At 42.6% G+C, this 26,456-nt stretch overlaps 1 long non-coding RNA gene across 3 annotated transcripts in view; it reads left to right on the forward strand.

The window, feature by feature from the left end:
- LOC128422651 (uncharacterized) overlaps nucleotides 1-26,456 on the forward strand; it is a 506,358-nt gene that overhangs the window by 200,123 nt on the left and 279,779 nt on the right. The window lies entirely within an intron of this gene.

A 26,456-nucleotide genomic window follows, 5' to 3' on the forward strand; every position in this document is an offset into this window, starting at 1 on the left:
TTTCTTTTCCCGTGATTAAAAGCCTTCTGTTTCGACCCCCAAACCTCTCAGGGGAGCATTTGCAACCGTTTTGCACCATTTTTGAGTGAAATGCCGAAAGTCAGATTTTTGATGAAATTGTGACCCCGGGGCTTAGGGATTTTTTCAAAAAAATATTTTTCTGCCAGTTAAGTTGTCGAGGGCTGATTTCCTTTCCCCTGATAAAAAGCCTTCTGTTTCGACCACCAAACCTCTCAGGGGAGCATTTGCAACCGTTTGGCACCATTTTTGAGTGAAATGCCGAAAGTCAGATTTTTGATGAAATTGTGACCCCGGGGCTTAGGGATTTTTTCAAAAAAATCTTTTTCTGCCAGTTAAGTTGTCGAGGGCTGATTTCTTTTCCCCTGATAAAAAGCCTTCTGTTTCGACCACCAAACCTCTCAGGGGAGCATTTGCAACCGTTTGGCACCATTTTTCTGCCGGTTTAGTTATCCATGGTTGATTTCTTGCTCTCTGATATAAAGCCTTCTGTTTCGACCGCCAAACCTCTCAGGGGAACATTTGCAACCGTTTGGCACCATTTTTGAGTGAAATGCCGAAAGTCAGATTTTTGATGAAATTGTGACCCCGGGGCTTAGGGATTTTTTCAAAAAAATCTTTTTCTGCCAGTTAAGTTGTCGAGGGCTGATTTCTTTTCCCCTGATAAAAAGCCTTCTGTTTCGACCGCCAAACCTCTCAGGGGAGCATTTCCAACCGTTTGGCACCATTTTTGAGTGAAATGCCGAAAGTCAGATTTTTGATGAAATTGTGAACCCGGGGCTTAGGGATTTTTTCAAAAAAATCTTTTTCTGCCAGTTAAGTTGTCGAGGGCTGATTTCTTTTCCCCTGATAAAAAGCCTTCTGTTTCGACCGCCAAACCTCTCAGGGGAGCATTTGCAACCGTTTGGCACCATTTTGAGTGAAATGCCGAAAGTCAGATTTTTGATGAAATTGTGAACCCGGGGCTTAGGGATTTTTTCAAAAAAATATTTTTCTGCCGGTTTAGTTGTCAAGGGCTGATTTCTTTTCCCGTGATAAAAAGCCTTCTGTTTCGACCGCCAAACCTTTCAGGAGAGCATTTGCAACCGTTTGGCACCATTTTTGAGTGAAATGCCGAAAGTCAGATTTTTGATGAAATTGTGACCCCGGGGCTTAGGGATTTTTTCAAAAAAATATTTTTCTGCCGGTTTAGTTGTCGAGGGCTGATTTCTTTTCCCGTGATAAAAAGCCTTCTGTTTCGACCGCCAAACCTCTCAGGGGAGCATTTGCAACCGTTTGGCACCATTTTTGAGTGAAATGCCGAAAGTTAGATTTTTGATGAAATTGTGACCCCGGGGCTTAGGGATTTTTTCAAAAAAATCTTTTTCTGCCGGTTTAGTTGTCGAGGGCTGATTTCTTTTCCCGTGATAAAAAGCCTTCTGTTTCGACCACCAAACCTCTCAGGGGAGCATTTGCAATCGTTAAGCACCATTTTTCTGCCGGTTAAGTTATCCATGGTTGATTTCTTTTTCCGTGATATAAAGCCTTCTGTTTCGACGGCCAAACCTCTGAGGGGAGCATTTGCAAGCGTTTGGCACCATTTTTGAGTGAAATGCCGAAAGTCAGATTTTTGATGAAATTGTGAACCCGGGGCTTAGGGATTTTTTCAAAAAAATATTTTTCTGCCACTTAAGTTGTCGTAGGGTGATTTCTTTTCCCGTGATTAAAAGCCTTCTGTTTCGACCCCCAAACCTCTCAGGGGAGCATTTGCAACCGTTTTGCACCATTTTTGAGTGAAATGCCGAAAGTTAGATTTTTGATGAAATTGTGACCCCGGGGCTTAGGGATTTTTTCAAAAAAATATTTTCCTGCCGGTTTAGTCGTCAAGGGCTGATTTCTTTTCCCGTGATAAAAAGCCTTCTGTTTCGACCGCCAAACCTCTCAGGGGAGCATTTGCAACCGTTTGGCACCATTTTTGAGTGAAATGCCGAAAGTCAGATTTTTGATGAAATTGTGAACCCGGGGCTTAGGGATTTTTTCAAAAAAATATTTTTCTGCCAGTTAAGTTGTCGAGGGCTGATTTCCTTTCCCCTGATAAAAAGCCTTCTGTTTCGACCACCAAACCTCTCAGGGGAGCATTTGCAACCGTTTGGCACCATTTTTGAGTGAAATGCCGAAAGTCAGATTTTTGATGAAATTGTGACCCCGGGGCTTAGGGATTTTTTCAAAAAAATCTTTTTCTGCCACTTAAGTTGTAGAGGGCTGATTTCTTTTCCCGTGATTAAAAGCCTTCTGTTTCAACCGCCAAACCTCTCAGGGGAGCATTTGCAACCGTTTGGCACCATTTTTCTGCCGGTTAAGTTATCCATGGTTGATTTCTTGCTCTCTGATATAAAGCCTTCTGTTTCGACCGCCAAACCTCTCAGGGGAGCATTTGCAACCGTTTGGCACCATTTTTGAGTGAAATGCCGAAACTCAGATTTTTGATGAAATTGTGACCCCGGGGCTTAGGGATTTTTTCAAAAAAATCTTTTTCTGCCAGTTAAGTTGTCGAGGGCTGATTTCTTTTCCCCTGATAAAAAGCCTTCTGTTTCGACCGCCAAACCTCTCAGGGGAGCATTTGCAACCGTTTGGCACCATTTTGAGTGAAATGCCGAAAGTCAGATTTTTGATGAAATTGTGAACCCGGGGCTTAGGGATTTTTTCAAAAAAATATTTTTCTGCCGGTTTAGTTGTCGAGGGCTGATTTCTTTTCCCGTGATAAAAAGCCTTCTGTTTCGACCCCCAAACCTCTCAGGGGAGCATTTGCAACCGTTTGGCACCATTTTTGAGTGAAATGCCGAAAGTTAGATTTTTGATGAAATTGTGACCCCGGGGCTTAGGGATTTTTTCAAAAAAATCTTTTTCTGCCGGTTTAGTTGTCGAGGGCTGATTTCTTTTCCCGTGATAAAAAGCCTTATGTTTCGACCACCAAACCTCTCAGGGGAGCATTTGCAACCGTTAAGCACCATTTTTCTGCCGGTTAAGTTATCCATGGTTGATTTCTTGCTCTGTGATATAAAGCCTTCTGTTTCGATGGCCAAACCTCTCAGGGGAGCATTTGCAACCGTTTGGCACCATTTTTGAGTGAAATGCCGAAAGTCAGATTTTTGATGAAATTGTGACCCCGGGGCTTAGGGATTTTTTCAAAAAAATCTTTTTCTGCCGGTTAAGTTGTCGAGGGCTGATTTCTTTTTCCGTGATATAAAGCCTTCTGTTTAGACGGCCAAACCTCTGAGGGGAGCATTTGCAAGCGTTTGGCACCATTTTTGAGTGAAATGCCGAAAGTCAGATTTTTGATGAAATTGTGAACCCGGGGCTTAGGGATTTTTTCAAAAAAATATTTTTCTGCCACTTAAGTTGTCGTAGGGTGATTTCTTTTCCCGTGATTAAAAGCCTTCTGTTTCGACCCCCAAACCTCTCAGGGGAGCATTTGCAACCGTTTTGCACCATTTTTGAGTGAAATGCCGAAAGTCAGATTTTTGATGAAATTGTGACCCCGGGGCTTAGGGATTTTTTCAAAAAAATATTTTTCTGCCGGTTTAGTCGTCAAGGGCTGATTTCTTTTCCCGTGATAAAAAGCCTTCTGTTTCGACCGCCAAACCTCTGAGGGGAGCATTTGCAACCGTTTGGCACCATTTTTGAGTGAAATGCCGAAAGTCAGATTTTTGATGAAATTGTGAACCCGGGGCTTAGGGATTTTTTCAAAAAAATATTTTTCTGCCAGTTAAGTTGTCGAGGGCTGATTTCCTTTCCCCTGATAAAAAGCCTTCTGTTTCGACCGCCAAACCTCTCAGGGGAGCATTTGCAACCGTTTGGCACCATTTTTGAGTGAAATGCCGAAAGTCAGATTTTTGATGAAATTGTGACCCCGGGGCTTAGGGATTTTTTCAAAAAAATCTTTTTCTGCCAATTAAGTTGTCGAGGGCTGATTTCTTTTCCCGTGATAAAAAGCCTTCTGTTTCAACCGCCAAACCTCTCAGGGGAGCATTTGCAACCGTTTGGCACCATTTTTCTGCCGGTTAAGTTATCCATGGTTGATTTCTTGCTCTCTGATATAAAGCCTTCTGTTTCGACCGCCAAACCTCTCAGGGGAGCATTTGCAACCGTTTGGCACCATTTTGAGTGAAATGCCGAAAGTCAGATTTTTGATGAAATTGTGAACCCGGGGCTTAGGGATTTTTTCAAAAAAATATTTTTCTGCCGGTTTAGTTGTCGAGGGCTGATTTCTTTTCCCGTGATAAAAAGCCTTCTGTTTCGACCGCCAAACCTCTCAGGGGAGCATTTGCAACCGTTTGGCACCATTTTTGAGTGAAATGCCGAAAGTTAGATTTTTGATGAAATTGTGACCCCGGGGCTTAGGGATTTTTTCAAAAAAATCTTTTTCTGCCGGTTTAGTTGTCGAGGGCTGATTTCTTTTCCCGTGATAAAAAGCCTTCTGTTTCGACCACCAAACCTCTCAGGGGAGCATTTGCAACCGTTAAGCACCATTTTTCTGCCGGTTAAGTTATCCATGGTTGATTTCTTGCTCTGTGATATAAAGCCTTCTGTTTCGACGGCCAAACCTCTCAGAGGAGCATTTGCAACCGTTTGGCACCATTTTTGAGTGAAATGCCGAAAGTCAGATTTTTGATGAAATTGTGACCCCGGGGCTTAGGGATTTTTTCAAAAAAATCTTTTTCTGCCGGTTAAGTTGTCGAGGGCTTATTTCTTTTTCCGTGATATAAAGCCTTCTGTTTAGACGGCCAAACCTCTGAGGGGAGCATTTGCAAGCGTTTGGCACCATTTTTGAGTGAAATACCGAAAGTCAGATTTTTGATGAAATTGTGAACCCGGGGCTTAGGGATTTTTTCAAAAAAATATTTTTCTGCCACTTAAGTTGTCGTAGGGTGATTTCTTTTCCCGTGATTAAAAGCCTTCTGTTTCGACCCCCAAACCTCTCAGGGGAGCATTTGCAACCGTTTTGCACCATTTTTGAGTGAAATGCCGAAAGTCAGATTTTTGATGAAATTGTGACCCCGGGGCTTAGGGATTTTTTTAAAAAAATATTTTTCTGCCAGTTAAGTTGTCGAGGGCTGATTTCCTTTCCCCTGATAAAAAGCCTTCTGTTTCGACCACCAAACCTCTCAGGGGAGCATTTGCAACCGTTTGGCACCATTTTTGAGTGAAATGCCGAAAGTCAGATTTTTGATGAAATTGTGACCCCGGGGCTTAGGGATTTTTTCAAAAAAATCTTTTTCTGCCACTTAAGTTGTCGAGGGCTGATTTCTTTTCCCGTGATTAAAAGCCTTCTGTTTCAACCGCCAAACCTCTCAGGGGAGCATTTGCAACCGTTTGGCACCATTTTTCTGCCGTTTAAGTTATCCATGGTTGATTTCTTGCTCTCTGATATAAAGCCTTCTGTTTCGACCGCCAAACCTCTGAGGGGAGCATTTGCAACCGTTTGGCACCATTTTTGAGTGAAATGCCGAAAGTCAGATTTTTGATGAAATTGTGACCCCGGGGCTTAGGGATTTTTTCAAAAAAATATTTTTCTGCCGGTTTAGTCGTCAAGGGCTGATTTCTTTTTCCGTGATAAAAAGCCTTCTGTTTCGACCGCCAAACCTCTCAGGGGAGCATTTGCAACCGTTTGGCACCATTTTTGAGTGAAATGCCGAAAGTCAGATTTTTGATGAAATTGTGAACCCGGGGCTTAGGGATTTTTTCAAAAAAATATTTTTCTGCCAGTTAAGTTGTCGAGGGCTGATTTCCTTTCCCCTGATAAAAAGCCTTCTGTTTCGACCACCAAACCTCTCAGGGGAGCATTTGCAACCGTTTGGCACCATTTTTGAGTGAAATGCCGAAAGTCAGATTTTTGATGAAATTGTGACCCCGGGGCTTAGGGATTTTTTCAAAAAAATCTTTTTCTGCCACTTAAGTTGTCGAGGGCTGATTTCTTTTCCCGTGATTAAAAGCCTTCTGTTTCAACCGCCAAACCTCTCAGGGGAGCATTTGCAACCGTTTGGCACCATTTTTCTGCCGGTTAAGTTATCCATGGTTGATTTCTTGCTCTCTGATATAAAGCCTTCTGTTTCGACCGCCAAACCTCTCAGGGGAGCATTTGCAACCGTTTGGCACCATTTTTGAGTGAAATGCCGAAACTCAGATTTTTGATGAAATTGTGACCCCGGGGCTTAGGGATTTTTTCAAAAAAATCTTTTTCTGCCAGTTAAGTTGTCGAGGGCTGATTTCTTTTCCCCTGATAAAAAGCCTTCTGTTTCGACCGCCAAACCTCTCAGGGGAACATTTGCAACCGTTTGGCACCATTTTTGAGTGAAATGCCGAAAGTCAGATTTTTGATGAAATTGTGAACCCGGGGCTTAGGGATTTTTTCAAAAAAATCTTTTTCTACCAGTTAAGTTGTCGAGGGCTGATTTCTTTTCCCCTGATAAAAAGCCTTCTGTTTCGACCGCCAAACCTCTCAGGGGAGCATTTGCAACCGTTTGGCACCATTTTGAGTGAAATGCCGAAAGTCAGATTTTTGATGAAATTGTGAACCCGGGGCTTAGGGATTTTTTCAAAAAAATATTTTTCTGCCGGTTTAGTTGTCGAGGGCTGATTTCTTTTCCCGTGATAAAAAGCCTTCTGTTTCGACCGCCAAACCTCTCAGGGGAGCATTTGCAACCGTTTGGCACCATTTTTGAGTGAAATGCCGAAAGTTAGATTTTTGATGAAATTGTGACCCCGGGGCTTAGGGATTTTTTCAAAAAAATCTTTTTCTGCCGGTTTAGTTGTCGAGGGCTGATTTCTTTTCCCGTGATAAAAAGCCTTCTGTTTCGACCACCAAACCTCTCAGGGGAGCATTTGCAACCGTTAAGCACCATTTTTCTGCCGGTTAAGTTATCCATGGTTGATTTCTTGCTCTGTGATATAAAGCCTTCTGTTTCGACGGCCAAACCTCTCAGGGGAGCATTTGCAACCGTTTGGCACCATTTTTGAGTGAAATGCCGAAAGTCAGATTTTTGATGAAATTGTGACCCCGGGGCTTAGGGATTTTTTCAAAAAAATCTTTTTCTGCCGGTTAAGTTGTCGAGGGCTTATTTCTTTTTCCGTGATATAAAGCCTTCTGTTTAGACGGCCAAACCTCTGAGGGGAGCATTTGCAAGCGTTTGGCACCATTTTTGAGTGAAATGCCGAAAGTCAGATTTTTGATGAAATTGTGACCCCGGGGCTTAGGGATTTTTTCAAAAAAATATTTTTCTGCCACTTAAGTTGTCGTAGGGTGATTTCTTTTCCCGTGATTAAAAGCCTTCTGTTTCGACCCCCAAACCTCTCAGGGGAGCATTTGCAACCGTTTTGCACCATTTTTGAGTGAAATGCCGAAAGTCAGATTTTTGATGAAATTGTGACCCCGGGGCTTAGGGATTTTTTCAAAAAAATATTTTTCTGCCAGTTAAGTTGTCGAGGGCTGATTTCCTTTCCCCTGATAAAAAGCCTTCTGTTTCGACCACCAAACCTCTCAGGGGAGCATTTGCAACCGTTTGGCACCATTTTTGAGTGAAATGCCGAAAGTCAGATTTTTGATGAAATTGTGACCCCGGGGCTTAGGGATTTTTTCAAAAAAATCTTTTTCTGCCACTTAAGTTGTCGAGGGCTGATTTCTTTTCCCGTGATTAAAAGCCTTCTGTTTCAACCGCCAAACCTCTCAGGGGAGCATTTGCAACCGTTTGGCACCATTTTTCTGCCGTTTAAGTTATCCATGGTTGATTTCTTGCTCTCTGATATAAAGCCTTCTGTTTCGACCGCCAAACCTCTCAGGGGAGCATTTGCAACCGTTTGGCACCATTTTTGAGTGAAATGCCGAAAGTCAGATTTTTGATGAAATTGTGACCCCGGGGCTTAGGGATTTTTTCAAAAAAATCTTTTTCTGCCACTTAAGTTGTCGAGGGCTGATTTCTTTTCCCGTGATTAAAAGCCTTCTGTTTCAACCGCCAAACCTCTCAGGGGAGCATTTGCAACCGTTTGGCACCATTTTTCTGCCGGTTAAGTTATCCATGGTTGATTTCTTGCTCTCTGATATAAAGCCTTCTGTTTCGACCGCCAAACCTCTCAGGGGAGCATTTGCAACCGTTTGGCACCATTTTTGAGTGAAATGCCGAAACTCAGATTTTTGATGAAATTGTGACCCCGGGGCTTAGGGATTTTTTCAAAAAAATATTTTTCTGCCGGTTTAGTCGTCAAGGGCTGATTTCTTTTCCCGTGATAAAAAGCCTTCTGTTTCGACCGCCAAACCTCTCAGGGGAGCATTTGCAACCGTTTGGCACCATTTTTGAGTGAAATGCCGAAAGTCAGATTTTTGATGAAATTGTGAACCCGGGGCTTAGGGATTTTTTCAAAAAAATATTTTTCTGCCAGTTAAGTTGTCGAGGGCTGATTTCCTTTCCCCTGATAAAAAGCCTTCTGTTTCGACCACCAAACCTCTCAGGGGAGCATTTGCAACCGTTTGGCACCATTTTTGAGTGAAATGCCGAAAGTCAGATTTTTGATGAAATTGTGACCCCGGGGCTTAGGGATTTTTTCAAAAAAATCTTTTTCTGCCACTTAAGTTGTCGAGGGCTGATTTCTTTTCCCGTGATTAAAAGCCTTCTGTTTCAACCGCCAAACCTCTCAGGGGAGCATTTGCAACCGTTTGGCACCATTTTTCTGCCGGTTAAGTTATCCATGGTTGATTTCTTGCTCTCTGATATAAAGCCTTCTGTTTCGACCGCCAAACCTCTCAGGGGAGCATTTGCAACCGTTTGGCACCATTTTTGAGTGAAATGCCGAAACTCAGATTTTTGATGAAATTGTGACCCCGGGGCTTAGGGATTTTTTCAAAAAAATCTTTTTCTGCCAGTTAAGTTGTCGAGGGCTGATTTCTTTTCCCCTGATAAAAAGCCTTCTGTTTCGACCGCCAAACCTCTCAGGGGAGCATTTGCAACCGTTTGGCACCATTTTGAGTGAAATGCCGAAAGTCAGATTTTTGATGAAATTGTGAACCCGGGGCTTAGGGATTTTTTCAAAAAAATATTTTTCTGCCGGTTTAGTTGTCGAGGGCTGATTTCTTTTCCCGTGATAAAAAGCCTTCTGTTTCGACCGCCAAACCTCTCAGGGGAGCATTTGCAACCGTTTGGCACCATTTTTGAGTGAAATGCCGAAAGTTAGATTTTTGATGAAATTGTGACCCCGGGGCTTAGGGATTTTTTCAAAAAAATCTTTTTCTGCCGGTTTAGTTGTCGAGGGCTGATTTCTTTTCCCGTGATAAAAAGCCTTCTGTTTCGACCACCAAACCTCTCAGGGGAGCATTTGCAACCGTTAAGCACCATTTTTCTGCCGGTTAAGTTATCCATGGTTGATTTCTTGCTCTCTGATATAAAGCCTTCTGTTTCGACCGCCAAACCTCTCAGGGGAGCATTTGCAACCGTTTGGCACCATTTTTGAGTGAAATGCCGAAAGTCAGATTTTTGATGAAATTGTGACCCCGGGGCTTAGGGATTTTTTCAAAAAAATCTTTTTCTGCCGGTTAAGTTGTCGAGGGCTTATTTCTTTTTCCGTGATATAAAGCCTTCTGTTTAGACGGCCAAACCTCTGAGGGGAGCATTTGCAAGCGTTTGGCACCATTTTTGAGTGAAATGCCGAAAGTCAGATTTTTGATGAAATTGTGAACCCGGGGCTTAGGGATTTTTTCAAAAAAATATTTTTCTGCCACTTAAGTTGTCGTAGGGTGATTTCTTTTCCCGTGATTAAAAGCCTTCTGTTTCGACCCCCAAACCTCTCAGGGGAGCATTTGCAACCGTTTTGCACCATTTTTGAGTGAAATGCCGAAAGTCAGATTTTTGATGAAATTGTGACCCCGGGGCTTAGGGATTTTTTCAAAAAAATATTTTTCTGCCAGTTAAGTTGTCGAGGGCTGATTTCCTTTCCCCTGATAAAAAGCCTTCTGTTTCGACCACCAAACCTCTCAGGGGAGCATTTGCAACCGTTTGGCACCATTTTTGAGTGAAATGCCGAAAGTCAGATTTTTGATGAAATTGTGACCCCGGGGCTTAGGGATTTTTTCAAAAAAATCTTTTTCTGCCACTTAAGTTGTCGAGGGCTGATTTCTTTTCCCGTGATTAAAAGCCTTCTGTTTCAACCGCCAAACCTCTCAGGGGAGCATTTGCAACCGTTTGGCACCATTTTTCTGCCGTTTAAGTTATCCATGGTTGATTTCTTGCTCTCTGATATAAAGCCTTCTGTTTCGACCGCCAAACCTCTCAGGGGAGCATTTGCAACCGTTTGGCACCATTTTTGAGTGAAATGCCGAAACTCAGATTTTTGATGAAATTGTGACCCCGGGGCTTAGGGATTTTTTCAAAAAAATCTTTTTCTGCCAGTTAAGTTGTCGAGGGCTGATTTCTTTTCCCCTGATAAAAAGCCTTCTGTTTCGACCGCCAAACCTCTCAGGGGAGCATTTGCAACCGTTTGGCACCATTTTTGAGTGAAATGCCGAAAGTTAGATTTTTGATGAAATTGTGACCCCGGGGCTTAGGGATTTTTTAAAAAAATCTTTTTCTGCCGGTTTAGTTGTCGAGGGCTGATTTCTTTTCCCGTGATAAAAAGCCTTCTGTTTCGACCACCAAACCTCTCAGGGGAGCATTTGCAACCGTTTGGCACCATTTTTCTGCCGGTTAAGTTATCCATGGTTGATTTCTTGCTCTGTGATATAAAGCCTTCTGTTTCGACGGCCAAACCTCTCAGGGGAGCATTTGCAACCGTTTGGCACCATTTTTGAGTGAAATGCCGAAAGTCAGATTTTTGATGAAATTGTGACCCCGGGGCTTAGGGATTTTTTCAAAAAAATCTTTTTCTGCCGGTTAAGTTGTCGAGGGCTGATTTCTTTTTCCGTGATAAAAAGCCTTCTGTTTAGACGGCCAAACCTCTGAGGGGAGCATTTGCAAGCGTTTGGCACCATTTTTGAGTGAAATGCCGAAAGTCAGATTTTTGATGAAATTGTGAACCCGGGGCTTAGGGATTTTTTCAAAAAAATCTTTTTCTGCCAGTTAAGTTGTCGAGGGCTGATTTCTTTTCCCTGATAAAAAGCCTTCTGTTTCGACCACCAAACCTCTCAGGGGAGCATTTGCAACCGTTTGGCACCATTTTTGAGTGAAATGCCGAAAGTCAGATTTTTGATGAAATTGTGACCCCGGGGCTTAGGGATTTTTTCAAAAAAATCTTTTTCTGCCGGTTTAGTTGTCGAGGGCTGATTTCTTTTCCCGTGATTAAAAGCCTTCTGTTTCAACCGCCAAACCTCTCAGGGGAGCATTTGCAACCGTTTGGCACCATTTTTCTCCCGGTTAAGTTATCCATGGTTGATTTCTTGCTCTCTGATATAAAGCCTTCTGTTTCGACCGCCAAACCTCTCAGGGGAGCATTTGCAACCGTTTGGCACCATTTTTGAGTGAAATGCCGAAACTCAGATTTTTGATGAAATTGTGACCCCGGGGCTTAGGGATTTTTTCAAAAAAATCTTTTTCTGCCAGTTAAGTTGTCGAGGGCTGATTTCTTTTCCCGTGATAAAAAGCCTTCTGTTTCGACCGCCAAACCTCTCAGGGGAACATTTGCAACCGTTTGGCACCATTTTTGAGTGAAATGCCGAAAGTCAGATTTTTGATGAAATTGTGAACCCGGGGCTTAGGGATTTTTTCAAAAAAATCTTTTTCTGCCAGTTAAGTTGTCGAGGGCTGATTTCTTTTCCCCTGATAAAAAGCCTTCTGTTTCGACCGCCAAACCTCTCAGGGGAGCATTTGCAACCGTTTGGCACCATTTTGAGTGAAATGCCGAAAGTCAGATTTTTGATGAAATTGTGACCCCGGGGCTTAGGGATTTTTTCAAAAAAATCTTTTTCTGCCGGTTTAGTTGTCGAAGGCTGATTTCTTTTCCCGTGATAAAAAGCCTTCTGTTTCGACGACCAAACCTCTCAGGGGAGCATTTGCAATCGTTAAGCACCATTTTTCTGCCGGTTAAGTTATCCATGGTTGATTTCTTTTTCCGTGATATAAAGCCTTCTGTTTCGACGGCCAAACCACTGAGGGGAGCATTTGCAAGCGTTTGGCACCATTTTTGAGTGAAATGCCGAAAGTCAGATTTTTGATGAAATTGTGAACCCGGGGCTTAGGGATTTTTTCAAAAAAATATTTTTCTGCCACTTAAGTTGTCGTAGGGTGATTTCTTTTCCCGTGAATAAAAGCCTTCTGTTTCGACCCCCAAACCTCTCAGGGGAGCATTTGCAACCGTTTTGCACCATTTTTGAGTGAAATGCCGAAAGTCAGATTTTTGATGAAATTGTGACCCCGGGGCTTAGGGATTTTTTCAAAAAAATATTTTTCTGCCGGTTTAGTCGTCAAGGGCTGATTTCTTTTCCCGTGATAAAAAGCCTTCTGTTTCGACCGCCAAACCTCTCAGGGGAGCATTTGCAACCGTTTGGCACCATTTTTGAGTGAAATGCCGAAAGTCAGATTTTTGATGAAATTGTGAACCCGGGGCTTAGGGATTTTTTCAAAAAAATCTTTTTCTGCCACTTAAGTTGTCGAGGGCTGATTACTTTTCCCGTGATTAAAAGCCTTCTGTTTCAACCGCCAAACCTCTCAGGGGAGCATTTGCAACCGTTTGGCACCATTTTTCTGCCGTTTAAGTTATCCATGGTTGATTTCTTGCTCTGTGATATAAAGCCTTCTGTTTCGACCGCCAAACCTCTCAGGGGAGCATTTGCAACCGTTTGGCACCATTTTTGAGTGAAATGCCGAAACTCAGATTTTTGATGAAATTGTGACCCCGGGGCTTAGGGATTTTTTCAAAAAAATCTTTTTCTGCCGGTTAAGTTGTCGAGGGCTGATTTCTTTTTCCGTGATATAAAGCCTTCTGTTTAGACGGCCAAACCTCTGAGGGGAGCATTTGCAAGCGTTTGGCACCATTTTTGAGTGAAATGCCGAAAGTCAGATTTTTGATGAAATTGTGAACCCGGGGCTTAGGGATTTTTTCAAAAAAATATTTTTCTGCCACTTAAGTTGTCGTAGGGTGATTTCTTTTCCCGTGATTAAAAGCCTTCTGTTTCGACCCCCAAACCTCTCAGGGGAGCATTTGCAACCGTTTTGCACCATTTTTGAGTGAAATGCCGAAAGTCAGATTTTTGATGAAATTGTGACCCCGGGGCTTAGGGATTTTTTCAAAAAAATATTTTTCTGCCGGTTTAGTCGTCAAGGGCTGATTTCTTTTCCCGTGATAAAAAGCCTTCTGTTTCGACCGCCAAACCTCTCAGGGGAGCATTTGCAACCGTTTGGCACCATTTTTGAGTGAAATGCCGAAAGTCAGATTTTTGATGAAATTGTGAACCCGGGGCTTAGGGATTTTTTCAAAAAAATATTTTTCTGCCAGTTAAGTTGTCGAGGGCTGATTTCCTTTCCCCTGATAAAAAGCCTTCTGTTTCGACCACCAAACCTCTCAGGGGAGCATTTGCAACCGTTTGGCACCATTTTTGAGTGAAATGCCGAAAGTCAGATTTTTGATGAAATTGTGACCCCGGGGCTTAGGGATTTTTTCAAAAAAATCTTTTTCTGCCAGTTAAGTTGTCGAGGGCTGATTTCTTTTTCCGTGATATAAAGCCTTCTGTTTAGACGGCCAAACCTCTGAGGGGAGCATTTGCAAGCGTTTGGCACCATTTTTGAGTGAAATGCCGAAAGTCAGATTTTTGATGAAATTGTGAACCCGGGGCTTAGGGATTTTTTCAAAAAAATATTTTTCTGCCACTTAAGTTGTCGTAGGGTGATTTCTTTTCCCGTGATTAAAAGCCTTCTGTTTCGACCCCCAAACCTCTCAGGGGAGAATTTGCAACCGTTTTGCACCATTTTTGAGTGAAATGCCGAAAGTCAGATTTTTGATGAAATTGTGACCCCGGGGCTTAGGGATTTTTTCAAAAAAATATTTTTCTGCCGGTTTAGTCGTCAAGGGCTGATTTCTTTTCCCGTGATAAAAAGCCTTCTGTTTCGACCGCCAAACCTCTCAGGGGAGCATTTGCAACCGTTTGGCACCATTTTTGAGTGAAATGCCGAAAGTCAGATTTTTGATGAAATTGTGAACCCGGGGCTTAGGGATTTTTTCAAAAAAATATTTTTCTGCCAGTTAAGTTGTCGAGGGCTGATTTCCTTTCCCCTGATAAAAAGCCTTCTGTTTCGACCACCAAACCTCTCAGGGGAGCATTTGCAACCGTTTGGCACCATTTTTGAGTGAAATGCCGAAAGTCAGATTTTTGATGAAATTGTGACCCCGGGGCTTAGGGATTTTTTCAAAAAAATCTTTTTCTGCCACTTAAGTTGTAGAGGGCTGATTTCTTTTCCCGTGATTAAAAGCCTTCTGTTTCGACCGCCAAACCTCTCAGGGGAGCATTTGCAACCGTTTGGCACCATTTTTCTGCCGTTTAAGTTATCCATGGTTGATTTCTTGCTCTGTGATATAAAGCCTTCTGTTTCGACCGCCAAACCTCTCAGGGGAGCATTTGCAACCGTTTGGCACCATTTTTGAGTGAAATGCCGAAAGTCAGATTTTTGATGAAATTGTGACCCCGGGGCTTAGGGATTTTTTCAAAAAAATCTTTTTCTGCCGGTTAAGTTGTCGAGGGCTGATTTCTTTTTCCGTGATATAAAGCCTTCTGTTTAGACGGCCAAACCTCTGAGGGGAGCATTTGCAAGCGTTTGGCACCATTTTTGAGTGAAATGCCGAAAGTCAGATTTTTGATGAAATTGTGAACCCGGGGCTTAGGGATTTGTTCAAAAAAATATTTTTCTGCCGGTTTAGTTGTCGAGGGCTGATTTCTTTTCCCGTTATTAAAAGCCTTCTGTTTCGACCGCCAAACCTCTCAGGGGAGCATTTGCAACCGTTTTGCACCATTTTTGAGTGAATTGCTGAAAGTCAGATTTTTGATGAAATTGTGACCCCGGGGCTTAGGGATTTTTTCAAAAAAATCTTTTTCTGCCACTTAAGTTGTCGAGGGCTGATTTCTTTTCCCGTGATAAAAAGGCTTCTGTTTCGACCGCCAAACCTCTCAGGGGAGCATTTGCAACCATTTTGCACCATTTTTGAGTGAAATGCCGAAAGTCCGATTTTTGATGAAATTGTGACCCCGGGGCTTAGGGATTTTTTCAAAAAAATATTTTTCTGCCGGTTTAGTTGTCGAGGGCTGATTTCTTTTCCCGTGATAAAAAGCATTCTGTTTCGACCGCCAAACCTCTCAGGGGAGCATTTGCAACCGTTTGGCACCATTTTTGAGTGAAATGCCGAAAGTCCGATTTTTGATGAAATTGTGAACCCGGGGCTTAGGGATTTTTTCAAAAAAATATTTTTCTGCCGGTTTAGTTGTCGAGGGCTGATTACTTTTCCCGTGATAAAAAGCCTTCTGTTTCGACCGCCAAACCTCTCAGGGGAGCATTTGCAACCGTTTGGCACCATTTTTGAGTGAAATGCCGAAACTCAGATTTTTGATGAAATTGTGACCCCGGGGCTTAGGGATTTTTTCAAAAAAATCTTTTTCTGCCAGTTAAGTTGTTGAGGGCTGATTTCCTTTCCCCTGATAAAAAGCCTTCTGTTTCGACCCCCAAACCTCTTAGGGGAGCATTTGCAACCGTTTGGCACCATTTTTGAGTGAAATGCCGAAAGTCAGATTTTTGATGAAATTGTGACCCCGGGGCTTAGGGATTTTTTCAAAAAAATATTTTTCTGCCGGTTTAGTCGTCAAGGGCTGATTTCTTTTCCCGTGATAAAAAGCCTTCTGTTTCGACCGCCAAACCTCTCAGGGGAGCATTTGCAACCGTTTGGCACCATTTTTGAGTGAAATGCCACAAGTCAGATTTTTGATGAAATTGTGAACCCGGGGCTTAGGGATTTTTTCAAAAAAATATTTTTCTGCCAGTTAAGTTGTCGAGGGCTGATTTCCTTTCCCCTGATAAAAAGCCTTCTGTTTCGACCACCAAACCTCTCAGGGGAGCATTTGCAACCGTTTGGCACCATTTTTGAGTGAAATGCCGAAAGTCAGATTTTTGATGAAATTGTGAACCCGGGGCTTAGGGATTTTTTCAAAAAAATATTTTTCTGCCAGTTAAGTTGTCGAGGGCTGATTTCCTTTCCCCTGATAAAAAGCCTTCTGTTTCGACCACCAAACCTCTCAGGGGAGCATTTGCAACCGTTTGGCACCATTTTTGAATGAAATGCCGAAAGTCAGATTTTTGATGAAATTGTGACCCCGGGGCTTAGGGATTTTTTCAAAAAAATCTTTTTCTGCCGGTTTAGTTGTCGAGGGCTGATTTCTTTTCCCGTGATTAAAAGCCTTCTGTTTCAACCGCCAAACCTCTCAGGGGAGCATTTGCAACCGTTTGGCACCATTTTTCTCCCGGTTAAGTTATCCATGGTTGATTTCTTGCTCTCTGATATAAAGCCTTCTGTTTCGACCGCCAAACCTCTCAGGGGAGCATTTGCAACCGTTTGGCACCATTTTTGAGTGAAATGCCGAAACTCAGATTTTTGATGAAATTGTGACCCCGGGGCTTAGGGATTTTTTCAAAAAAATCTTTTTCTGCCAGTTAAGTTGTAGAGGGCTGATTTCTTTTCCCGTGATAAAAAGCCTTCTGTTTCGACCGCCAAACCTCTCAGGGGAGCATTTGCAACCGTTTGGCACCATTTTTGAGTGAAATGCCGAAAGTCAGATTTTTGATGAAATTGTGAACCCGGGGCTTAGGGATTTTTTCAAAAAAATCTTTTTCTGCCAGTTAAGTTGTCGAGGGCTGATTTCTTTTCCCCTGATAAAAAGCCTTCTGTTTCGACCGCCAAACCTCTCAGGGGAGCATTTGCAACCGTTTGGCACCATTTTGAGTGAAATGCCGAAAGTCAGATTTTTGATGAAATTGTGAACCCGGGGCTTAGGGATTTTTTCAAAAAAATCTTTTTCTGCCGGTTTAGTTGTCGAGGGCTGATTTCTTTTCCCGTGATAAAAAGCCTTCTGTTTCGACCGCCAAACCTCTCAGGGGAGCATTTGCAACCGTTTGGCACCATTTTTGAGTGAAATGCCGAAAGTCAGATTTTTGATGAAATTGTGACCCCGGGGCTTAGGGATTTTTTCAAAAAAATATTTTTCTGCCGGTTTAGTTGTCGAGGGCTGATTTCTTTTCCCGTGATAAAAAGCCTTCTGTTTCGACCGCCAAACCTCTCAGGGGAGCATTTGCAACCGTTTGGCACCATTTTTGAGTGAAATGCCGAAAGTTAGATTTTTGATGAAATTGTGACCCCGGGGCTTAGGGATTTTTTCAAAAAAATCTTTTTCTGCCGGTTTAGTTGTCGAGGGCTGATTTCTTTTCCCGTGATAAAAAGCCTTCTGTTTCGACCACCAAACCTCTCAGGGGAGCATTTGCAACCGTTAAGCACCATTTTTCTGCCGGTTAAGTTATCCATGGTTGATTTCTTGCTCTGTGATATAAAGCCTTCTGTTTCGACGGCCAAACCTCTCAGGGGAGCATTTGCAACCGTTTGGCACCATTTTTGAGTGAAATGCCGAAACTCAGATTTTTGATGAAATTGTGACCCCGGGGCTTAGGGATTTTTTCAAAAAAATCTTTTTCTGCCAGTTAAGTTGTCGAGGGCTGATTTCTTTTCCCGTGATAAAAAGCCTTCTGTTTCGACCGCCAAACCTCTCAGGGGAACATTTGCAACCGTTTGGCACCATTTTTGAGTGAAATGCCGAAAGTCAGATTTTTGATGAAATTGTGAACCCGGGGCTTAGGGATTTTTTCAAAAAAATATTTTTCTGCCACTTAAGTTGTTGTAGGGTGATTTCTTTTTCCGTGATTAAAAGCCTTCTGTTTCGACCCCCAAACCTCTCAGGGGAGCATTTGCAACCGTTTTGCACCATTTTTGAGTGAAATGCCGAAAGTCAGATTTTTGATGAAATTGTGACCCCGGGGCTTAGGGAGTTTTTCAAAAAAATATTTTTCTGCCGGTTTAGTCGTCAAGGGCTGATTTCTTTTCCCGTGATAAAAAGCCTTCTGTTTCGACCGCCAAACCTCTCAGGGGAGCATTTGCAACCGTTTGGCACCATTTTTGAGTGAAATGCCGAAAGTCAGATTTTTGATGAAATTGTGACCCCGGGGCTTAGGGATTTTTTCAAAAAAATCTTTTTCTGCCACTTAAGTTGTCGAGGGCTGATTTCCTTTCCCCTGATAAAAAGCCTTCTGTTTCGACCGCCAAACCTCTCAGGGGAGCATTTGCAACCGTTTGGCACCATTTTTCTGCCGGTTAAGTTATCCATGGTTGATTTCTTGCTCTCTGATATAAAGCCTTCTGTTTCGACCGCCAAACCTCTCAGGGGAGCATTTGCAACCGTTTGGCACCATTTTTGAGTGAAATGCCGAAACTCAGATTTTTGATGAAATTGTGACCCCGGGGCTTAGGGATTTTTTCAAAAAAATCTTTTTCTGCCTGTTAAGTTGTCGAGGGCTGATTTCTTTTCCCCTGATAAAAAGCCTTCTGTTTCGACCGCCAAACCTCTCAGGGGAACATTTGCAACCGTTTGGCACCATTTTTGAGTGAAATGCCGAAAGTCAGATTTTTGATGAAATTGTGAACCCGGGGCTTAGGGATTTTTTCAAAAAAATCTTTTTCTGCCAGTTAAGTTGTCGAGGGCTGAATTCTTTTCCCCTGATAAAAAGCCTTCTGTTTCGACCGCCAAACCTCTCAGGGGAGCATTTGCAACCGTTTGGCACCATTTTTGAGTGAAATGCCGAAAGTCAGATTTTTGATGAAATTGTGACCCCGGGTCTTAGGGATTTTTTCAAAAAAATATTTTTCTGCCGGTTTAGTTGTCGAGGGCTGATTTCTTTTCCCGTGATAAAAAGCCTTCTGTTTCGACCGCCAAACCTCTCAGGGGAGCATTTGCAACCGTTTGGCACCATTTTTGAGTGAAATGCCGAAAGTCAGATTTTTGATGAAATTGTGACCCCGGGGCTTAGGGATTTTTTCAAAAAAATCTTTTTCTGCCACTTAAGTTGTCGAGGGCTGATTTCTTTTCCCGTGATAAAAAGCCTTCTGTTTCGACCGCCAAACCTCTCAGGGGAGCATTTGCAACCGTTAAGCACCATTTTTCTGCCGGTTAAGTTATCCATGGTTGATTTCTTGCTCTGTGATGTAAAGCCTTCTGTTTCGACGGCCAAACCTCTCAGGGGAGCATTTGCAACCGTTTGGCACCATTTTTGATTGAAATGCCGAAAGTCAGATTTTTGATGAAATTGTGACCCCGGGGCTTAGGGATTTTTTCAAAAAAATCTTTTTCTGCCGGTTTAGTTGTCGAGGGCTGATTTCTTTTCCCGTGATAAAAAGCCTTCTGTTTCGACCACCAAACCTCTCAGGGGAGCATTTGCAACCGTTAAGCACCATTTTTCTGCCGGTTAAGTTATCCATGGTTGATTTCTTGCTCTGTGATATAAAGCCTTCTGTTTCGACGGCCAAACCTCTCAGGGGAGCATTTGCAACTGTTTGGCACCATTTTTGAGTGAAATGCCGAAAGTCAGATTTTTGATGAAATTGTGACCCCGGGGCTTAGGGATTTTTTCAAAAAAATCTTTTTCTGCCGGTTAAGTTGTCGAGGGCTGATTTCTTTTTCCGTGATATAAAGCCTTCTGTTTAGACGGCCAAACCTCTGAGGGGAGCATTTGCAAGCGTTTGGCACCATTTTTGAGTGAAATGCCGAAAGTCAGATTTTTGATGAAATTGTGAACCCGGGGCTTAGGGATTTTTTCAAAAAAATATTTTTCTGCCGGTTTAGTTGTCGAGGGCTGATTTCTTTTCCCGTGATTAAAAGCCTTCTGTTTCGACCGCCAAACCTCTCAGGGGAGCATTTGCAACCCTTTGGCACCATTTTTGAGTGAATTGCTGAAAGTCAGATTTTTGATGAAATTGTGACCCCGGGGCTTAGGGATTTTTTCAAAAAAATCTTTTTCTGCCACTTAAGTTGTCGAGGGCTGATTTCTTTTCCCGTGATAAAAAGGCTTCTGTTTCGACCGCCAAACCTCTCAGGGGAGCATTTGCAACCATTTTGCACAATTTTTGAGTGAAATGCCGAAAGTCCGATTTTTGATGAAATTGTGAACCCGGGGCTTAGGGATTTTTTCAAAAAAATATTTTTCTGCCACTTAAGTTGTCAAGGGCTGATTTCTTTTCCCGTGATTAAAAGCCTTCTGTTTCGACCACCAAACCTCTCAGGGGAGCATTTGCAACCGTTTGGCACCATTCTTCTGCCGGTTAAGTTATCCATGGTTGATTTCTTGCTCTCTGATAAAAAGGCTTCTGTTTCGACCGCCAAACCTCTCAGGGGAGCATTTGGAACCATTTTGCACCATTTTTGAGTGAAATGCCGAAAGTCCGATTTTTGATGAAATTGTGACCCCGGGGCTTAGGGATTTTTTCAAAAAAATATTTTTCTGCCGGTTTAGTTGTCGAGGGCTGATTTCTTTTCCCGTGATAAAAAGCCTTCTGTTTCGACCGCCAAACCTCTCAGGGGAGCATTTGCAACCGTTTGGCACCATTTTTGAGTGAAATGCCGAAAGTCAGATTTTTGATGAAATTGTGACCCCGGGGCTTAGGGATTTTTTCAAAAAAATCTTTTTCTGCCAGTTAAGTTGTTGAGGGCTGATTTCCTTTCCCTGATAAAAAGCCTTCTGTTTCGACCCCCAAACCTCTCAGGGGAGCATTTGCAACCGTTTTGCACCATTTTTGAGTGAAATGCCGAAAGTCAGATTTTTGATGAAATTGTGACCCCGGGGCTTAGGGATTTTTTCAAAAATATTTTTCTGCCAGTTTAGTCGTCAAGGGCTGATTTCTTTTCCCGTGATAAAAAGCCTTCTGTTTCGACCGCTAAACCTCTCAGGGGAGCATTTGCAACCGTTTGGCACCATTTTTGAGTGAAATGCCGAAAGTCAGATTTTTGATGAAATTGTGAACCCGGGGCTTAGGGATTTTTTCAAAAAAATATTTTTCTGCCAGTTAAGTTGTCGAGGGCTGATTTCCTTTCCCCTGATAAAAAGCCTTCTGTTTCGACCACCAAACCTCTCAGGGGAGCATTTGCAACCGTTTGGCACCATTTTTGAGTGAAATGCCGAAAGTCAGATTTTTGATGAAATTGTGAACCCGGGGCTTAGGGATTTTTTCAAAAAAATCTTTTTCTGCCAGTTAAGTTGTCGAGGGCTGAATTCTTTTCCCCTGATAAAAAGCCTTCTGTTTCGACCGCCAAACCTCTCAGGGGAGCATTTGCAACCGTTTGGCACCATTTTTGAGTGAAATGCCGAAAGTCAGATTTTTGATGAAATTGTGAACCCGGGGCTTAGGGATTTTTTCAAAAAAATATTTTTCTGCCGGTTTAGTTGTCGAGGGCTGATTTCTTTTCCCGTGATAAAAAGCCTTCTGTTTCGACCGCCAAACCTCTCAGGGGAGCATTTGCAAGCGTTTGGCACCATTTTTGAGTGAAATGCCGAAAGTCAGATTTTTGATGAAATTGTGAACCCGGGGCTTAGGGATTTTTTCAAAAAAATATTTTTCTGCCGGTTTAGTTGTCGAGGGCTGATTTCTTTTCCCGTGATTAAAAGCCTTCTGTTTCGACCGCCAAACCTCTCAGGGGAGCATTTGCAACCCTTTGGCACCATTTTTGAGTGAATTGCTGAAAGTCAGATTTTTGATGAAATTGTGACCCCGGGGCTTAGGGATTTTTTCAAAAAAATCTTTTTCTGCCACTTAAGTTGTCGAGGGCTGATTTCTTTTCCCGTGATAAAAAGGCTTCTGTTTCGACCGCCAAACCTCTCAGGGGAGCATTTGCAACCATTTTGCACCATTTTTGAGTGAAATGCCGAAAGTCCGATTTTTGATGAAATTGTGAACCCGGGGCTTAGGGATTTTTTCAAAAAAATATTTTTCTGCCACTTAAGTTGTCAAGGGCTGATTTCTTTTCCCGTGATTAAAAGCCTTCTGTTTCGACCACCAAACCTCTCAGGGGAGCATTTGCAACCGTTTGGCACCATTCTTCTGCCGGTTAAGTTATCCATGGTTGATTTCTTGCTCTCTGATAAAAAGGCTTCTGTTTCGACCGCCAAACCTCTCAGGGGAGCATTTGGAACCATTTTGCACCATTTTTGAGTGAAATGCCGAAAGTCCGATTTTTGATGAAATTGTGACCCCGGGGCTTAGGGATTTTTTCAAAAAAATATTTTTCTGCCGGTTTAGTTGTCGAGGGCTGATTTCTTTTCCCGTGATAAAAAGCCTTCTGTTTCGACCGCCAAACCTCTCAGGGGAGCATTTGCAACCGTTTGGCACCATTTTTGAGTGAAATGCCGAAAGTCAGATTTTTGATGAAATTGTGACCCCGGGGCTTAGGGATTTTTTCAAAAAAATCTTTTTCTGCCAGTTAAGTTGTTGAGGGCTGATTTCCTTTCCCTGATAAAAAGCCTTCTGTTTCGACCCCCAAACCTCTCAGGGGAGCATTTGCAACCGTTTTGCACCATTTTTGAGTGAAATGCCGAAAGTCAGATTTTTGATGAAATTGTGACCCCGGGGCTTAGGGATTTTTTCAAAAATATTTTTCTGCCAGTTTAGTCGTCAAGGGCTGATTTCTTTTCCCGTGATAAAAAGCCTTCTGTTTCGACCGCTAAACCTCTCAGGGGAGCATTTGCAACCGTTTGGCACCATTTTTGAGTGAAATGCCGAAAGTCAGATTTTTGATGAAATTGTGAACCCGGGGCTTAGGGATTTTTTCAAAAAAATATTTTTCTGCCAGTTAAGTTGTCGAGGGCTGATTTCCTTTCCCCTGATAAAAAGCCTTCTGTTTCGACCACCAAACCTCTCAGGGGAGCATTTGCAACCGTTTGGCACCATTTTTGAGTGAAATGCCGAAAGTCAGATTTTTGATGAAATTGTGAACCCGGGGCTTAGGGATTTTTTCAAAAAAATCTTTTTCTGCCAGTTAAGTTGTCGAGGGCTGAATTCTTTTCCCCTGATAAAAAGCCTTCTGTTTCGACCGCCAAACCTCTCAGGGGAGCATTTGCAACCGTTTGGCACCATTTTTGAGTGAAATGCCGAAAGTCAGATTTTTGATGAAATTGTGAACCCGGGGCTTAGGGATTTTTTCAAAAAAATATTTTTCTGCCGGTTTAGTTGTCGAGGGCTGATTTCTTTTCCCGTGATAAAAAGCCTTCTGTTTCGACCGCCAAACCTCTCAGGGGAGCATTTGCAACCGTTTGGCACCATTTTTGATTGAAATGCCGAAAGTCAGATTTTTGATGAAATTGTGACCCCGGGGCTTAGGGATTTTTTCAAAAAAATCTTTTTCTGCCAGTTAAGTTGTCGAGGGCTGATTTCTTTTCCCGTGATAAAAAGCCTTCTGTTTCGACCGCCAAACCTCTCAGGGGAGCATTTGCAACCGTTAAGCACCATTTTTCTGCCGGTTAAGTTATCCATGGTTGATTTCTTGCTCTGTGATATAAAGCCTTCTGTTTCGACGGCCAAACCTCTCAGGGGAGCATTTGCAACCATTTTGCACAATTTTTGAGTGAAATGCCGAAAGTCCGATTTTTGATGAAATTGTGAACCCGGGGCTTAGGGATTTTTTCAAAAAAATATTTTTCTGCCACTTAAGTTGTCAAGGGCTGATTTCTTTTCCCGTGATTAAAAGCCTTCTGTTTCGACCACCAAACCTCTCAGGGGAGCATTTGCAACCGTTTGGCACCATTCTTCTGCCGGTTAAGTTATCCATGGTTGATTTCTTGCTCTCTGATAAAAAGGCTTCTGTTTCGACCGCCAAACCTCTCAGGGGAGCATTTGGAACCATTTTGCACCATTTTTGAGTGAAATGCCGAAAGTCCGATTTTTGATGAAATTGTGACCCCGGGGCTTAGGGATTTTTTCAAAAAAATATTTTTCTGCCGGTTTAGTTGTCGAGGGCTGATTTCTTTTCCCGTGATAAAAAGCCTTCTGTTTCGACCGCCAAACCTCTCAGGGGAGCATTTGCAACCGTTTGGCACCATTTTTGAGTGAAATGCCGAAAGTCAGATTTTTGATGAAATTGTGACCCCGGGGCTTAGGGATTTTTTCAAAAAAATCTTTTTCTGCCAGTTAAGTTGTTGAGGGCTGATTTCCTTTCCCTGATAAAAAGCCTTCTGTTTCGACCCCCAAACCTCTCAGGGGAGCATTTGCAACCGTTTTGCACCATTTTTGAGTGAAATGCCGAAAGTCAGATTTTTGATGAAATTGTGACCCCGGGGCTTAGGGATTTTTTCAAAAATATTTTTCTGCCAGTTTAGTCGTCAAGGGCTGATTTCTTTTCCCGTGATAAAAAGCCTTCTGTTTCGACCGCTAAACCTCTCAGGGGAGCATTTGCAACCGTTTGGCACCATTTTTGAGTGAAATGCCGAAAGTCAGATTTTTGATGAAATTGTGAACCCGGGGCTTAGGGATTTTTTCAAAAAAATATTTTTCTGCCAGTTAAGTTGTCGAGGGCTGATTTCCTTTCCCCTGATAAAAAGCCTTCTGTTTCGACCACCAAACCTCTCAGGGGAGCATTTGCAACCGTTTGGCACCATTTTTGAGTGAAATGCCGAAAGTCAGATTTTTGATGAAATTGTGAACCCGGGGCTTAGGGATTTTTTCAAAAAAATCTTTTTCTGCCAGTTAAGTTGTCGAGGGCTGAATTCTTTTCCCCTGATAAAAAGCCTTCTGTTTCGACCGCCAAACCTCTCAGGGGAGCATTTGCAACCGTTTGGCACCATTTTTGAGTGAAATGCCGAAAGTCAGATTTTTGATGAAATTGTGAACCCGGGGCTTAGGGATTTTTTCAAAAAAATATTTTTCTGCCGGTTTAGTTGTCGAGGGCTGATTTCTTTTCCCGTGATAAAAAGCCTTCTGTTTCGACCGCCAAACCTCTCAGGGGAGCATTTGCAAGCGTTTGGCACCATTTTTGAGTGAAATGCCGAAAGTCAGATTTTTGATGAAATTGTGAACCCGGGGCTTAGGGATTTTTTCAAAAAAATATTTTTCTGCCGGTTTAGTTGTCGAGGGCTGATTTCTTTTCCCGTGATTAAAAGCCTTCTGTTTCGACCGCCAAACCTCTCAGGGGAGCATTTGCAACCCTTTGGCACCATTTTTGAGTGAATTGCTGAAAGTCAGATTTTTGATGAAATTGTGACCCCGGGGCTTAGGGATTTTTTCAAAAAAATCTTTTTCTGCCACTTAAGTTGTCGAGGGCTGATTTCTTTTCCCGTGATAAAAAGGCTTCTGTTTCGACCGCCAAACCTCTCAGGGGAGCATTTGCAACCATTTTGCACCATTTTTGAGTGAAATGCCGAAAGTCCGATTTTTGATGAAATTGTGAACCCGGGGCTTAGGGATTTTTTCAAAAAAATATTTTTCTGCCACTTAAGTTGTCAAGGGCTGATTTCTTTTCCCGTGATTAAAAGCCTTCTGTTTCGACCACCAAACCTCTCAGGGGAGCATTTGCAACCGTTTGGCACCATTCTTCTGCCGGTTAAGTTATCCATGGTTGATTTCTTGCTCTCTGATAAAAAGGCTTCTGTTTCGACCGCCAAACCTCTCAGGGGAGCATTTGGAACCATTTTGCACCATTTTTGAGTGAAATGCCGAAAGTCCGATTTTTGATGAAATTGTGACCCCGGGGCTTAGGGATTTTTTCAAAAAAATATTTTTCTGCCGGTTTAGTTGTCGAGGGCTGATTTCTTTTCCCGTGATAAAAAGCCTTCTGTTTCGACCGCCAAACCTCTCAGGGGAGCATTTGCAACCGTTTGGCACCATTTTTGAGTGAAATGCCGAAAGTCAGATTTTTGATGAAATTGTGACCCCGGGGCTTAGGGATTTTTTCAAAAAAATCTTTTTCTGCCAGTTAAGTTGTTGAGGGCTGATTTCCTTTCCCTGATAAAAAGCCTTCTGTTTCGACCCCCAAACCTCTCAGGGGAGCATTTGCAACCGTTTTGCACCATTTTTGAGTGAAATGCCGAAAGTCAGATTTTTGATGAAATTGTGACCCCGGGGCTTAGGGATTTTTTCAAAAATATTTTTCTGCCAGTTTAGTCGTCAAGGGCTGATTTCTTTTCCCGTGATAAAAAGCCTTCTGTTTCGACCGCTAAACCTCTCAGGGGAGCATTTGCAACCGTTTGGCACCATTTTTGAGTGAAATGCCGAAAGTCAGATTTTTGATGAAATTGTGAACCCGGGGCTTAGGGATTTTTTCAAAAAAATATTTTTCTGCCAGTTAAGTTGTCGAGGGCTGATTTCCTTTCCCCTGATAAAAAGCCTTCTGTTTCGACCACCAAACCTCTCAGGGGAGCATTTGCAAC

Source organism: Podarcis raffonei, chromosome 10, assembly GCF_027172205.1.
Source record: "Podarcis raffonei isolate rPodRaf1 chromosome 10, rPodRaf1.pri, whole genome shotgun sequence".
Taxonomy (NCBI): Eukaryota; Metazoa; Chordata; class Lepidosauria; order Squamata; family Lacertidae; genus Podarcis; species Podarcis raffonei.